The following is a 16,732-nucleotide window of genomic DNA, read 5'->3' on the forward strand; positions in this document are numbered from 1 at the left end:
TTTCTTACTGCTTTTCAAGAAGCCAAACAAAAGAGCACCCAGCCTGTGACAGTATTGGCCAACCCTGTTAGGAAAGGACACTACAAACTGAAAAGACCCAGGAAAATAGAGGTATCTGAGGCTCTGGTATATAAAGATGACTTTGTTTACTGTGATTGTTCAGTTTTTTATTTACACCCACTGGTGTGATGTCTGTTTCTCCCTTATGCTATGAACAACATGAGAGGGTAGCTGTGACTATTTTGTTCACAGCTGTAGTATCAGCACTTTTCTCCATAATAGGTACTAAATATTTACTGACTGACTTACACAATATTTACATTATTTTTCTAGATGATACTTTCTCTCATACAAATATTGCATGGCTTTCCTAATAATAAAACACCAAGGTATTACAATCACCTCCAAATCTTCACAGGTTTGAAAGCCTAAGCTCACCAGACTCAAGAGCCACCTTCAAACCCTATTCCAGCCATCAAGGCTCTCCTAGGCATCTTGTGACTGTGCTCTCTGTCAGAGTCCAAATCCTTACTGTAAGGGTTGTGGAAAGGAAACTCCCACAGAGTTCAGGGGAAGACAAAGATGAGAAATGGAGGGCAGGGGAGGGAGAGAGGCAAAGAGGAAGAGAGGAAGAGAAGGACTGGTGAGAGGGAAAGGTGAGGAGGAGGGGGAAGAGGGAGAGAGGGGCAAAAGGGGAGATGGGGATTGGGGGAGACCAAACTGACAGCCACACAAGATGGAGGCTTGCAGGGCAAGAGAGCTTATGGCAGGAGGAGAGAGATTATATCAGGGAGAGCAGGGGAGGAGCTGTGGCCACAGCAGAGGCAGAGGTGACCTCAGAGGATGGGGATCAGATCCTCAGGGACCGCCCCCTGACCCCAGCCATGGCAGTTGCCTGGGTTACTAGTGCTGGTTGGATATTTCTAGGGTGCAAGGGAGAGAGAAACAAGGTAAGGGGCCATTTTTCCCTAGGCAGACAGAACATTCCAGCCTTTTGATAGTTTCCAAGGGTACCAACTTTCTCTGGCTTCTTCCTCTTGACAAGGAGCATCAACACTAGAAATAGAAGGCAGTAGTATTGTCTGGTCATGGAGAAGGCATCGACAACAGTTCCTTGGTGGGAAATATCTATGTGTGTTTGGATGACGAATCTTATGAACAGGGTCTTGGTAGGTAGGCGAGAGGGCAGGGTCTTGGTAGGTGGGCGAGAAGAGCAAGCATACCTTGGAGTCATCATTAGTATAGAAGAGGCAAGAACAGTTTTTTTTTTCAGCTGTTTACCACTTTGAGCCACAGCACCACTTCCTTTTTATTACTCTTAAGAGAAAACACTGAGCCTCTCTATTGTGCTTAATTGTGATGGGAGAGGTCAGCAAGACCTAATGAGAGCCTGTCCACTTAGGATGTAAACCAGACAGATTAAGTACCTTGAGAAAGACTTGATCCCCTGGAAAAATTAAGGGCCTTCATGAGGCTAGGGGAGGCATTCATCAGCTTGTTGGCCTAACACATGTCTAAGGAAAGTGAGAACAGGAAGAAAGCCTGTTAGTGGAGTCTCTGGATCTTTAGTAGGGAAATTTCCCAGGAGGATAGGTCTGTGAAAAGAGAATGTATGGGTTAGGCACTACTGGATGAATAGGGAGGCCTGTAGCATTAATAAAGCACAAGTACTGCACTAAGCCATTGGTTCCATTGGTTTTAATGACTGGTAGGACTGGGTTGCTAAAGGGGAGTTAGCGGGCATAAGATGTTGTTAGTAAGTTGGAGGATGAAGTATTTTAAACCTTGCCTAGATCAAGGGGAAATGGGTAGGATCCTTAAGTTTAATGAGGACAGGAGTATGGTGTTGAGAAATCATAGGTGTAGAAATATCCCAGATGAGAAGATTAGTAAGATCTGGAGGGAGGGGGAAAGGGTCCTGTTGGGAGGATATGAGCAGAGACTCATAGAAGGACAAAACTAAAATCGGTATTGGCTGTCTTGGACTGTGGAATGAGAGAAAGTCTTGGTATTTAGAGAGTAAGTCTCTCCCTAGAAGGGATGTGGGACAGTGGGGTAAGATTAAAAAGGAATGGAAAAAAATAGTTATCTATTCTACATGGGACCTGTCTGGTAGTTGCAGGGCAAAAGCAAGGTCTACAACCACCACTGAGATCTTCCAGGAAAACACAGGCCAGAATAGTCCCAATAATTGGCTCCTGTATCCAGAAGAAAGGATACAGTTTGCCTGCAACCTGAAGAGATATCGTGCATGCCTCCATTGTGATGTTTGTGGGATCCAGCAGCCTGAGAGACAATCAGTCTTCCAACACTAAGCAAAATATCTTGGATAAGTTGGGCTCCTCCCTATGTGTGTGTGTGGGGGGGAAGGACTGGCCCACCTTGTAGAGATGAGGAGGGACAGTCAACTCCCCAGTGTCCCTGTTGTGCAGAGAGTGGTCACAGAGTAGGACAAGCTTTCCCCCAGTGATCTTCTTTGCCACACTTTAAGGCATGGTACTGGTGGCATATATTGGGTGCTTCTTCGAGGAGCTTGTTGGGCAGCAAACAGGAGCTGGCAATTTTTCCTATCATGATCAGCTTTATCATCTTTTTTCTATTCCTTCTGATTGTTGAAAACCTTAAAAGCCATGATCTTGTTGGGGGGGAAGGGGAATTTGAGGGCCATCCTCAGCCTTTTTCAACTTTAATTTTGGGAACTGAATAGGAGATAATGGGTATTAAGGACCACTATACCATCCTTTGACTCTGGGTCCAGCTTAGTATAAGGCTGAGTGCCACCATGAGGCGATCAGCAATTCCGCCAGGTTTTCAGTGGGTCGCTGGTAACCTCCTTTAGTTTATCATAGTTAATTGGGTAGCAGGCTGCCTTCTGGAGGCTGGCCACCAGGCAGGTTACCCTCCTATTTCTGTTTCCCCTCCAGGAGCATTATTTTGGTAATCCCAATTGGGCTCTTTCCTGGACACAGCCATCACCTCTACCAAGAAGTTACTGTCTCAACAGTGAGTCTTATAAGCATGTGCCTGGGCTCCTGCCCAAACCCTTTCCTTATCCTCAGGAGTAAGAGTAGAGGATAGCCCTGCACACAGAGCATGCCAAGTGAGGTCATGGGCCTGAACAAGGTATTTAAACTCTTTGCTGTAATTATTAGGGTCACTTCTCCCAAGGTCATTGTAAAATGGCATGAACACCAATAACTCCCTTCAGCCCTACCACCTCCCGCAGAGGGTATAAGTGCGCTGGAGAAGACCGTGAGCCATCAGTACAGGATCAGATATGAGCTATTGGAGGTGAATAAAAAGGAGCTGAAGCAGGGCTGGGAAGGTGGCTCAGTGGTAGAGCACTTGCCTTGCGTGCTTGAGGCCCTGGGTTCGATTCCTCAGCACCACATAAGCAAAAAGAAAAAAGCCAGAAGTGGCGCTGTGGCTCAAGTGGTAGAGCGCTAGCCTTGAGCTGAAGAGCTGAGGGACAGCGCCCAGGCCCAGAGTTCAGACCCCATGACCAAACCCCCCTCTCCAAAAAAAAAAAGGAGCTGAAGCAGTGAGAGAAGGCACAGAGGGTTTAGAATGGGAAGGAGGACCAGAGTCCTCAATGTCGAATAGGGGATAGGGTATTTTGGGTTCAGAAAGAGGCTCCAGGCTCTTAGGTGTTTTGGCAGAGACAGGCTGCCCCTAAGCCAGGAGGATAGGGAAAGTTGGGCTAGATTGGCAGAGAGAAGGACAAGCACAGAGAGCAAAGAAAGCCTGAACTCTGGCCATTTACCAACGGTCAGCAGCAATTGTCCAAATTTCTGAGAATATTATAATCTAGTCCCATTTGGGGGCTATTGAGATCAAATATCTAGCTCATATTGTAGCTAGACTACATTGCAACAAATGATAAGGTGGTCTGCTTTACAGAATCCTTGAGTAAAAGGGTAATGACAGAGTGCAAAGACATCATAAGTGGTATCCCAGATAGGGAGAAATTCATGGGACCCCCTTGGAATAAGAAACATGAAGAGGAGTCTGGTGAGGATGTGGAGGAGGAGTCGGTGAGGACACAGGGGAAGAGTCGGTGAGGATTTGGGGGGCAGGAGTCAATGAGGACAAGGAAGAGAGAGGAGTCAGTGAAGACATAGGGGGAGCAATCAGTGGGGACATGCTGGCTGGAGTCAGTGAGCATGTGGAGGGGAGAGAAGTCAGTGAGGACATGGGTGGAGTCAATGAGGATGTGGAGGGGAGGAGTCAGTGAGGACATGGGGTGGAGTCAATGAGCATGTGGAGGGGGGAGGAGTCAGTGAAGAGGTTGGTGGTGGATCAGTGAGGACTTAGGGGATGGAACCAGCAAGGACATCGGAGGTGGAGTCAGTGAGGGCGTAGGGGGCAGAGGTAGCGAGGACATAAGGGGAGGAGTTAGTTAAGCTATGTGGGGAGGAGTCAGTGAGGATGTGGAGGGGATAGGAGTCAGTAAGAACATGGGAGGCAGAGTCCGTGAAGATGTGGGGGAGAAGTCAGTGAGGACATGGGGGGCAGACCCAGTGAGGATGTGGAGGGGAGGAGTCCAGTAAAGTCATAGGGGGAGGAGTCAGTGAGGATGGAGGGAGAGGAGTCCAGTGAAGTCATAGGGGAGGAGTCAGTGAGGATGTGGAGAGCACAAGAGGCAGTGAAGCCATGCGGGGTGGAGTCAGTGAGGATGTGGAGGGGAGGAGTCAGTGAGGATGTAGGCGGGGCCAGTGAAGATGGAGGGGCAGTGAGGATGTGGGAAATCAGGTGAGGATCTACAGGGAAGAGTCAGTGAGGACTTAGGCCAGCTGTTGAGGGTGGGAGGCTAGGGAGGACTCGGGTCTGAGCAGAGCCCACTGCAGGGACTGGGGGGACCTGAAAGAGACCAACTGCAGGCACTTAAGTTAGGAGTCGCTCACCGGAAGTAGGCAGGAAACCGGAAGCGGTGTCGCGGGCGGCAGCCCGCAGTGGTGCAGGCAGAGGTCGGGGTGGGGTTCGCTCCTCTAGCAGTTTGGGCTCCAGGGGGGAGGAGGCAGGAAGCAGACCGACCCTCCAGAAGGGAAGCCCGGGACCCAGCGACCCTCTCCTCATCGGAGTCCCCGCACCAGACCGAAGGCTGCCCTGGAGGAAGCTGCCATGCTGTTCAGGCCGAAGTCGGTTTCCGGAGGGGCGTGGCCAAACCGCTGCCCGCACAAGATGGAGGCCAACACGGGGCGGGGCATGTGGTGGGAGGAGCCTATCTAGGGGTGTGGCCACGCGGAGGCGGGGCTGACCTCAGTGGGTGGGGAACTCAGAGCCTGAGGGACCGCCCACTGCCCCAGGCAGAGCGGTTGCTTGGTTCACAGGTGCTGGGCAGGGACTTCCAGGGGGCACCGGGGAAAATCCAAAGGAAGGGGCCTTGTCTCCCCGTGGACCTAACACTCATCTGGGATGCTTTCCTCTAAACCATTCAGCAGTTTGAGTTTGCCAGGCTCCCTTCTCTCTGTGTGCACGCCCATCCTGCCTGAATTCAGAGCCTGGGCACGGTCCCTGAGCTCTTTTTTTTTTTTTTTTTTTTTGCTTATGTGGTGCTGAGGAATCGAACCCAGGGCCTCATGCATGCAAGGCAAGCACTCTACCACTGAGCCACCTTGAGCTCTTTTGCTCAAGTCTGCACTCTACCACGTGAGATACAACTCCACTGCTGGCTTTTTGGAGCTGAGCCTGACAGACTGTCCTGCCTGAGCTGGCTTTGAGCTGGGATCCTCAGCTCTCAGCCTGCGGGTAGCTAGCATTATAGGTGTGAGCCACCGGCATCCAGCTGCGATCGATATTTTTAAAACGATTCTATTAGCTGGGCACCAATTAGTCTCCAATGAACTACCAAAAAGCCAGAAGTGAAGCTGTGTAGAGCCCTAGCCTGGAGGGAAAACTCTCAGGGTCAGCACCAGCTCCTAAATTCAAGCCCCAGGGCCCGCATGGGAACAAAAATAAGTTTTACTAAAGTAAGACTGATATAAAACACACACATTTAAATGATATATTTTTGGAGTGTGAGATAGGAGGAAGGAGACGCCATTAGAAGGAGGCGGAGAGGGAACACTCTTGACGTGGTGGCTGAGGGCTCTTCATTTCCAGGACTTTCAGTCGGCCCTTCCAGGGCCTTGTCAGAGGAGGAGAGGAGCCAGGGGCCAGGTGGGCGGCGGGGCTGGGCTGGGTGAGCAGGCCGGGGCTGTGGGGAGCTTGGCGCAGCGCTCTGGCTCTTGCGGCCAGCAGCGTCGGGGATGGGTGCAGCAGGCGGCTGGGCGGCGGGGCAGAGAAGGCGGCGGGCCAAGCCTACTCATTCAAGGTGGTGCTGCTCCGAGAAGGCTGCATCGGGAAGACATCGCTGGCGCTGCGCTGTTGAGAGAACAAGTTCAAGGATAAGCACATCACCACTCTACAGGCGTCTTTCTTAACAACGAAGTTATATATCAGAGGGAAAAGAGTTAACCTTGCTATATGGGATACAGCGGGTCCAGAGAGAGTCCATGCATTGGGTCCTCTTTACTACAGAGATTCAAATGGAGCTACTTTAGTTTATGATAGAGCAGATGAAGATTCTTTTCAGAAGGTAAGAATTACGGAAAATGTTGGGAAATGAAATCTGTTTATGTATAGTGAGTAATAAAATAGATTTGGAAAAAGAGAGACGTGTCCATTCAAGAAGCAGAATCATGTGCAGAGTCTGTGGGAGCAAAACATTATCCTACTTCAGCCAAACAAAGGAATTGAGGAGCTCTTTCTTGACCTTTGTAAACGAAGGATAGAGACAGCCCAAGTGGATGAGAGGGCAAAAGGCAATGGCTGTAGTCAACCAGAAGCTGCCAGGCGAGGTGTACAGATGATTGATGATGACCTCAAGCCCAGAGCAGTGGAGGAGGGTGCTGTTCTTCTGGATAACTGTTCATGCCTAAGAAATTTAAAAACAAAACTGTGGATCATTGCTCTCAACATGAAGACTGCCATATTCCAAGTCACATTATTTTACCAATGGAGTTATAGAATTAACAGTATTTTAAATTACGTTTATAACACTGCAGAGACCTTAAGTGCTAAACTTAGTGGAGTGTGTGACCAGAGAATTGGCATTTTCTACAAATGTTAACAAAGCAATTACCAATGGCCTTTTTACATTTTTTTCTTTAATGAGGAATAATATGCATGTAGAAAAGACATATTTACAGGCTTCATTTATATTCTTTTAAATCAAATCTTTATTTAATAACATATGTTGTTGGTATGGTATACGTTTTTTGCAGTTCTTTGTATTTTGTGGTAGTTTGAATTGTATCACTCCTAAACTGCAAATTTTTATTTTTGGCTTTTGATTAGCAGATATGTGAAGTACTATTTTTTCAGGGTTTGCACAGACCCCTGTCTACTACTTTGATATAATCTATATTCATCCTGTATGCTGAGCTGGTTGGAAATTACATATTAAATATTTTATCTGCTTTTACCAAAAATAAATGATATATTTTGATGAATCTGATAGATGCAAGTATCTGTGAAATCAGCACAATCAAGGTAGCAAACATACTTCCAAAAGTTTCCTCTTAACTCTCAGATTTTTTCTTCTTTTTTTAATGGTATAAGAATACATAATGTGGGCTGGGAAGGTGGCTCAGTGGTAGAGCGCTTGCCTTGCATGCCTGAGGCCCTGGGTTTGATTCCTCAGCACCACATAAGCAAAAAAGAAAAAAGCTGGAAGTGGCGCTGTGGCTTAGGTGGTAGAGTGCTAGCCTTGAGCTGAAGAGCTGAGGGACAGCGCCCAGGCCCAGAGTTCAGGCTCCACGACAGGACCCCTCCCCCCAAAAAAAAGAATACATAATGTGAAAACCATCCAGTAAACAATGTTATATTGCTAACAGTGTCTAGCACCAGATTTAATTGAGACTTCTTGAAAGGTCTTCTTCCCTGTAAAGGATATAAGTTGACTTCGTAGCCATGAAGTGGCCATTGCAGTGTTTCTGAATCAGCCGTGTGTCCCCAGGCCCACTTACCTTTCTTTGCTTGGTGAAGTCATCTTGAAAAGGTGGAGGTCGATGACTCCAGAGTGGCCCTTAAGAACAATGTTTCATCCACAACAAGCAGTTACCTCATCTTAAATTCCAGACACAGTACTGTGTGCCACCTGGCCATGACCCTAGCAATTCAAATTGCAGTGGACTTGGATTACATAATTCTGAGCTCAACATTTCCTTCAGTTATGAAGTTGGCTCTCCTGATTCATTGAGACCAGGACACTTTCTAAGGGTTGTTTTTCTGTTTGGAATGATTGATTTGTGCTAATCTTTCTTTTGTGCTCAACAGAAAAAAAATTCTTAGACTAAATTGAGGTAAAGAGTACAGTGTAATGATCAAAAAGAACTAAGGGTAATTTATCTTTTTTGAGTGGCCCTTGAATCATATAAGAAATGTTAAGGGTTGAAGTAGTTTGAGATATAAAATACACAATATCTATTTTCCTCTGTTCATTAGAAAGCAGCTTCATTCACAATCACATAATACAGGAGCCTATGAATCATAAACTGTTTAGAAAAAATAATCAGTTCACAATTTCACCTAGGCAGAAAACTTGCAAAAACTGACAGATTTATATTTAAAAAATAATTTAAATGTCCCTAAGTATCAATTGGATTAAAGGTGAAACAATATATTAGAGATAGATATTGGCTATACCAGAAAGGAATACTGTTTTGTTATATAAACAGTTTATCTTTCATCTTTTCTTATTTACTTTCAGTACTGGGGGTAAACCCAGCTCCCCCACAAATCACAAGCATGAACTCTACCAATGATTTATAGCCCTAGTCCCCAAGAGTTAACCTACTTTGCTAAGAAAAGTACTATGTCATTATAAACAAATGAGCCAAAGGAAAGAAGGCTCAAGTAACAGAGGCAAAAACAAAACTGGTTTAGACAAATATATAAAAGTTTCACCTTGACTAATCAAAGAAATAAACATTTAAATAAAATCCCATACTAACTTCCTAATGTACTTACTCAGTAGATGACTTTTTCATGTCTCCTTTATTAAGTAGGCATGTAGAAAATGAGGATTTAGCTACTAGACTTTGAGAATCCCTGTCTTCTCAAAGATGTCAACTTCTGGTAGGACTATTTGAATCAAATCGTACTCAGATAGAAAAAAGAAATTAAAAAATACAAGGATGGTAAATATACCTCGGAGAAGAACTTGTCTCAGAAATATTTCCTATCATTTATAATACCATCATCAATAAGGATGTGGCACAAATGAGCTTCTAAAATACTGCAAGTAGGAGTCACCATTGTAACCACCCTTTTGAAAAGCAAATTGTCAAATTATTTAAAGAACTCTAAAATATTCTCACTCTTTGACCCAGTTATTCTTTTTCTGGGTGTCTAGTCAAAAGAGAGAATTTCATGTCCAGAAAGAAACTTACAAAGGTTTTCATAATACCAGGAATGATTATTATAAGGAACAAAAGTCTGGGAGAATTCGAAATAACCAAGCTATAGAGGAACTATGATTCTTTAGTGAAAATTACATAGCTTTTGAATATAATTATAAGAAAAGAAACATTATGGAAGCAAATATTTCAAACCTAAAATTACATATCACAAAACCAAAAGTGTTTCATAAATTTGACTGGCCAAAACCATTTTTGAATTAAAATGTTCTACAGTGGTGCTTGGATAAGCAATTGTGCAATGTTATTGTTGTTAATAATGGGGGAAGAGATATGATTTCCTATCCCATTGTTTGTAGACTTCAAACCTCAACTTATTTTAGCCAGTGAAATGTAAATCGATGCACCAGACTGTCCAACTTGGAAGCTTTAAGTAAAATGGCATGTGAATTTTTAACAACTTGCACTTTTGTGCTCTTCTAACATGCTCTTTATTAATATCATGTTAATTTTGGTTTCTTTTTTCTGTATTTTATTTTTCAATTTATTTATTGTTATTGTAAAGTTGTTGTACAGATGAGTTACATAAGTAAGATAGAGTGCATTTCTTTTTGAACAATGTCATCCCTTACCTCAGTCTCTCCCAGTTTTCCCCTCATCCCCATCTACAAGTTATATAGTTCTTATCAAATGAAAATATTCAGGTCTAGCTAACTACTATCTTTAGACCATATGACTTCTTAGTTGGGTGTCAATGGATCATGCCTATAATCTTAGTTTCTTAGGATGCTCCAATCTAGAGGGTAATAATTTGAAGCAAGCTCTGATGGGAAACTCCAAAAAAGTCACTAAAACTCCACTCTAAAATAACAATCAAAGAGCAGGGCTGGTAGTGTGGCTCATAACCAGGAGCAAGAAATCTGAAAGTGTACAAAGCCCTGATGGTAGCTCTTTGGTTGTTACTTCACCAAAATATAAACATTGTGCATAGAAGAACCATATCCAACTTGCTGAGTAGTGTAGGATTTTTGTAGATAATCAAGTTTCAGAATATTATGTGATGACAAATGCAGCAGATGAATGTGAAGTGCAATTTTAAACAAATATTTGGTTGTAATATCTAAAATATCCTGGATCATGACATGATTATTTTTTTATTTAATTTTATTATTCAGTGTCTTGATTGAACTGATTTGAATGTTTACATGGCAAATTGTAGTGATATTAAGTTGTTGATTGTATGGTCAATACAATACTGAATATACGTAGGTAACATTCCTATATATGTTTTTTTTAAAAACATACTATTTCTCAGATATATCTAAGGAACCTGTGTCTAGTCCTCAACTTTAAGAATTGTGAGACCAAATAATTTACAGCCCTATGTGAGGTACATTTTCCCATGTTCTACACTTTTGTAATTAATCTTGGGCCCTGTAGAGTTTCACACTGCAGAAAAGATAAGCAATCTTTTTATATAATATATAGTATTGTTATTTCCAAACTGTCTACCATTTAATTTTATTAAACATCCCTTTTAATCAATGCTCTTTCAGTTTTCAAGGACCACTAACAAATTCAAATGAGCTGTTACTTGTTAAAACATAACATGCTTATTTCTCACTGTATTTTTGACATCATCTGATGATAACCATTAGAGCATTTTTATATAAATCAAGACACTCCCTTTTAGTTGGAACACTCTTCCAGACTTATTTATACAAGTTTATCATGACCATTGTCTATGACATTGCAATCCTTATTCATGCAATGTAACCACTGCATTTGGCTTTTAACCAAAAGGCAATATGGCTCAACATTCTAAGAGCAAAAATTATCTTTGCTCTAATACACACACACACACACACACACACACACACACACACACACACACACACACACACACACACACACACACTGGGCTTAGTTTTACATGTCATTCCAATGTTCTTTTACTTTGAGAAATCTTTTTAGTGTCATAACATATTGAACCAAAAACTTGAGAACGTTAAAATTAATACCTTTGGAATTAAACGTGTACATGTATATTTTGATAATCATATATCAACTGATCAAAGAAGTTTCATGGTGATTATTTCTATATGTGCCTGCTTTTGATTGAATTCACTCCCACACTACTCTTCCTTCTTTTTGGACATTTTCACAGTTTTCATTATTCTATTTTCATACATATATAAAGTACTTTAATCATATTCATCCCACCTTTGTCCCCTCATTTTGCCTTCCCCCTTCCCATTGGTCTCTGGCTATTATTTATTAAGTTCTAGGTTCTGTACCTAAAAGGGCACATATCAAATCTACCTGCACTGTGGCTTATTTTGCTTAATATGATGATGTCTAGTTCATCCATTTTCCTGCAAATGATATAATTCCATTCCTCATTATGGCTGAATATCACTCCATTACATGTTCACGTGGTATTTGTTCTTTATTTGTTCACTGGATAATGGGCACTTAGATGATCCCCAGGTTTGGCCATTGTGAATAGTGATGCTATAAAATTAAATGTACAGGTTTCTTGATGTATGCTGACTTACATTCCTTCTGATATGAGCCCAGGAGTGGTACCACAGTTTTACTTTTCTGAGGCAGTCTCATACTGAGGATTTCCATATTTGTTGTAATAATGTACATCACACCAACAGTGTACAAGCATCCCTTTCCATGCCATCCTTACTAACATGTGAATTTGGTGTTTATTTTCTTGATGATAACCATTCTGATAGGTTAAAGATGATTTTTTAAATAATTGCTAATTTCCTGAGTAGAAAGATTTGTCCAAATAATCTTAAACATCCATTTCATGTGCATGCATGTATATGTGCATGTGTGACTCTGTGTGTGTATGTTTCCTACCAACCAGTAATGTACTTGTTATGTATGTAATAAATTACTGGCTCTTTATTCTCGATAGAGATGGTCATTTTTTCTAACTCCTGTGATCATTTGATACAATGCCTCATGCTAACAAAGGGGGGGAGGGGAATGTCATCAAGATGGCCTTTCTGTGCTGATGCTTAAAAACCACAACTTCAAAAATACTTTCATACACTGTAGCTTACTGCCCCACTGCCATTTTAGGATTATAGTTAAAATCCCTAACATAAAAGAAATATAACCTTGTGCTGATGTTAAGTGCTAACCGTGTGTGTGTGTGTGTGTGTGTGTGTGTGTGTGTGTGTGTGTGTGTGTGTGTGTGTGTGTGTGTGTGTGTGTGTGTGTGTGTGTGTGTGTGTGTGTGTGTGTGTGTGTGTGTGTGTGTGTGTGTGTGTTCTCTCAAGGTAATTGAATTCTGTTTGCCTTATTTTAAGTCTACCCTGAACTGCTGACCTGAGAAACCAACATTAACAGGGTGTGAATTGGTTTACATGTCTGGAATCCTGTTAGCACCATAATCTTTAAATAGGAAGACAGCATACTTTGGGCTCACAGGCAATACACTGTCACTTAGTAAGCTTGTAGAAACATCTAGGCTGCCCAGTGTAGTATCCTTGCAGTGACCAGTAGAAAATACTGCCACTCCCCTAGCCTCTCACCTTGCTAATTTTCCATGGGTCATTTCAGATTTGTGAAGACCAAATATCAGGTTCTATTCTTTGATGGAAAAATATCTAATTTAATGAGTATCTATACTCTGTTAGTCTACATTCTAACTGGTAGGACATACAGCTACTGAGTTTCAAACAATATCATATAAAAATTATTATTTTAGTGGTACTGGAGATGTAATTCAGGCCCTCACATCTACTAGGCAAACACCCTATCACTGAGTGATATCCCCAGTCCCAACGGTGTAATTTTAATTGCAGTATTAAGAGGGATGTTTGAATTTCCACATTTTATTAATTACCAATATTCATGATAGCATTTTCAAATTGTGCAGTAAAGTACAATTGATTGCAATATACTTATCACTATTAGGGACATTGTGAAGAAGAGCTTCATTTTCAAATATCCTTTGTTTGAGTTCACAAGTATAGAAAGCTATTGGGGATAAAAGAATAACTTGTTAATGTCTAGTGCTGTTTTCTAATTGTTTCTTCACTGTTAGTATAACAACAGTTATAGAAGACTAAATTTGTCTTGTAGTTTTAAATTGTGTCCCCAATTTTCTTTTAACAATTAATCCCTTGAATGTTGCATTTGTCTCCCATTGTGTATGAACTAGACTAAGAGGATTGCTCCTAAAATAAGAAAAGTTTCCATAGTTGATTATTTATTTATTTATTTACTTATTTATTTATACAGGAATTAAACTCATTGCCTCATTCTCTCACTTGGCTTTTTTGCTCATGGTTTGCATTTTATGATTTAAGTCACACTTCTAGTACACTGTTTTGCTGCTTAATTGGAGATAGAAACTCTGAGACTTTTGTGCCTGGGCTGGTTTCAAATCATGAACCACAGATCTCAGTTTCCTGCTTAGCTCGGATTATAGAAGGGAGCCAGGGACTTGCAACACCATAATGAAATTTTAAGGCTAAGTCATAAGAGGAATTGTGATATTCTTCTTCTTTGTGGTCTTGGATTTTTCTAATCTGAGGGAAAGCAGCAGCCATGTTAAAAAGACACAGGGTTGGCTGGGTTGTAAAGACACATAATCAGCCATGTGGAGTGGCTTACATGGTAAAGAATTGAAGCCTCTCAGAAAGAATGATATGACTCTGCCACTACAGAAGCAGATCTTTTAGTCTGAATCAAAGTTGATGAGAACATCATTTGTCCTCTCTCTTGGATAAGTAACAAGTTTATGAACATTTAACCATTAGCTCCCACTAAATGGTATTTTCCAGGAAGTCCTTGGAAGAAAATACCTAGGAGTAGTCTTTCTGCAGGTAAATCTTTCCCAAAGTGGTTTCACCATTCCAAGCAACACACAAAACACTTTCTATTTGTGCCACACGTTCACAAATATTTGATGTTGAATATAGAGGTTGAACTGTGTCCCCTAGATGTTGAAGTCGTAACTACTAATACTTTCTAATGGGAAAAGAGGAGCTGCATGTGTATTCAGACAAGGTAACAGGGCTTTAAACCAATACGACATTGCTCTTACATAAAACAATAATCTGGGCACACAGAAAGACACGTGTCACAGTCAAAATCACTTGTAAACTTGAAGACAGAAATGGTGATGATTGATCTACAAGCCAAGGAGCACCAGAAATTGTAAACAAAGTTGCAAATATTGGACTAATGTTCCTCCTGGATGTACAAGGAATCAAACTTCCTGAGAACTTGATCTCATACTTCTAGTCTCAAGAACTCTTCTTTTGAATATGGACTACCAAATAAATATTTTATACTTACGTTATTTGTAAGTTTTTTATTGAAAAATGCTGTACTGAGGGGTTACAGTTATATGAGCACTTTCTTATTGATAAAGTACATTTCTTATCAAGCTATATTTGTACATTTCTTGACGAGCTACATTTGTGGTATTTTGTTATTTCAGCCCTAGAAACCTAACATAATGTTGTTAGTCATTTTAATTTTCCCATTATAAAACATACACTTGTATCAGATTATGCGTTTAGTTTATATTTTCCTGGTGGTTGAAGACACTGAGCACTTTTTCATATGCTTTTGGGCAATTTGTATATAGAGTATGTTCCAACATCTAATCTATACCTTATTTTGGTCATTTTCTTACTGATAGTCTTTTTTTTTCATTTTATTTTATTTTTATTTTTTTGTGAACATAATGTACAGAGGTGTTACGATTACATGGGCAGGATGATGCATACATTTCTTATCAAGCACTGCAGCCTCCTCCTTTGTTTACCCTTTACATCCCTTCCCAGCCTCCCCCCACACCCCCCCACACAATCCTCCCCACACACACCAACGTTGTAAAGCTCATTTTCGACATGACAACTTGTACTTCTCATTGTTGCAACAGGTTCACCTGTATCGTTAAACGACTTGTTTTTCCCCATCTCCCCACAAGTTATACTGACATCACATATACTGAAAGCAGGGGTTATACTGTGGGGGAGAGACATACAAAACAACAAAGAAATAATCTTATAAATGCGTTAGAAACACATGCATGAAAGAAAAAAAACATTAAAATACATATCTAAGGGTTCATTTTCGTAACATCACATTATCTGACCTTTTCCGCTTGACTCATACATATACTAGATATTGCAAATAAGGGAAACCATGGGACTAACGTTTCTTTGGGCCTGACTTACTTCACTTAATATAATTTTTTTCCAAGTTTTTCCATTTCCTGACAAATGGGGCAATGTCATTCTTTCTGATGGAGGCATAGAATTCCATTGTGTATAGATACCACATTTTCTTGATCCATTCATCTACTGAGGGGCATCTGGGTTGGTTCCATATCTTAGCTATGGTAAATAATGCTGCAATAAACATAGTAGTGCTGGTAGCTTTAGTGTGGTCTTGTTTGTAAACATTTGGGTAAATGCCCAAAAGTGGGATTGCTGGGTCATAAGGGAGCTCTATGTGAAGTCTTTTGAGGAACCTCCAATACTGCTTTCCAAACTGGTTGAACAAGTTTACATTCCCAACAACAATGCAGTAAGGTTCCCTTCTGTCCACATCCCCTCCAGCATCTGTTGTTGCTAGAGTTCTTGATTTTTGCCATTCTAACTGGAGTGAGGTGGTATCACAATATTGTTTTGATTTGCATTTCTTTTATGGCTATGGAGCTTGAGCATTTCTTCATGTGTCTATTGGCTATCCTTCTTTCTTCTTCACAGAAGTTTTTCTTTGTCTTTAGCCCACGTATTTATTGGGCAGTTGTTACTTTGAGGATTTGTTGTTGGGGGATTTAATTTTTTGAGTTCCAAGTTTATATTTGATATGAGACCCTTGTCTGTTGTATGGCTAGTGAAGATCTTCTCCCAATCCGTGGGCTTTCTATTGATCTTGCTAGCTATGTCCTTTGCCATGCAGAAGCTCTGCAACTTCATGCACTCCCATTTGTCCAACCTTTCTTTGATTTGTTGTGTTTCCGGTCTCTATTCAGAAAGTTTTGGCCGGAGCCAAGGAGACCTAGGGTTTCTCCTATTCCATCCTGTAATGTTTTCAGACTGTCTGCTTTTACTTCAAGGTCTTTGATTCATTTGGAGTTGATTCTGGTGCAGGGTGATATATAAGGATCTAGCTTTACTTTTCTACATGTAGTTAACCAATTTTGCCAGCACATTTACTGAAGAGGCTGTCTTTCTTCCATTCTATTGTTTTAGCTCCCTTATCGAAGATTAGGCTATAGGTCCTTAGGTTCATTTCTGGGTTTTCAATTCTATTCCATTGGTCCTGAGGTCTGTTCTTAT

General features: G+C 41.5%; 1 long non-coding RNA gene and 1 pseudogene across 1 annotated transcript in view; one reads left to right on the top strand and one right to left on the bottom strand.

Moving 5' to 3' along the window:
- Positions 1-16,732, bottom strand: part of LOC138806260 (uncharacterized) — a 109,924-nt gene that overhangs the window by 59,374 nt on the left and 33,818 nt on the right. The gene's annotated exons all lie outside the window — the stretch shown is intronic.
- LOC138806259 (ras-related protein Rab-21 pseudogene) lies at positions 6,249-7,174 on the top strand (annotated as a pseudogene).

This window comes from Dipodomys merriami, unplaced genomic scaffold (assembly GCF_024711535.1).
Source record: "Dipodomys merriami isolate MVZ:Mamm:240054 unplaced genomic scaffold, mDipMer1.0.p SCAF_4, whole genome shotgun sequence".
Taxonomy (NCBI): Eukaryota; Metazoa; Chordata; class Mammalia; order Rodentia; family Heteromyidae; genus Dipodomys; species Dipodomys merriami.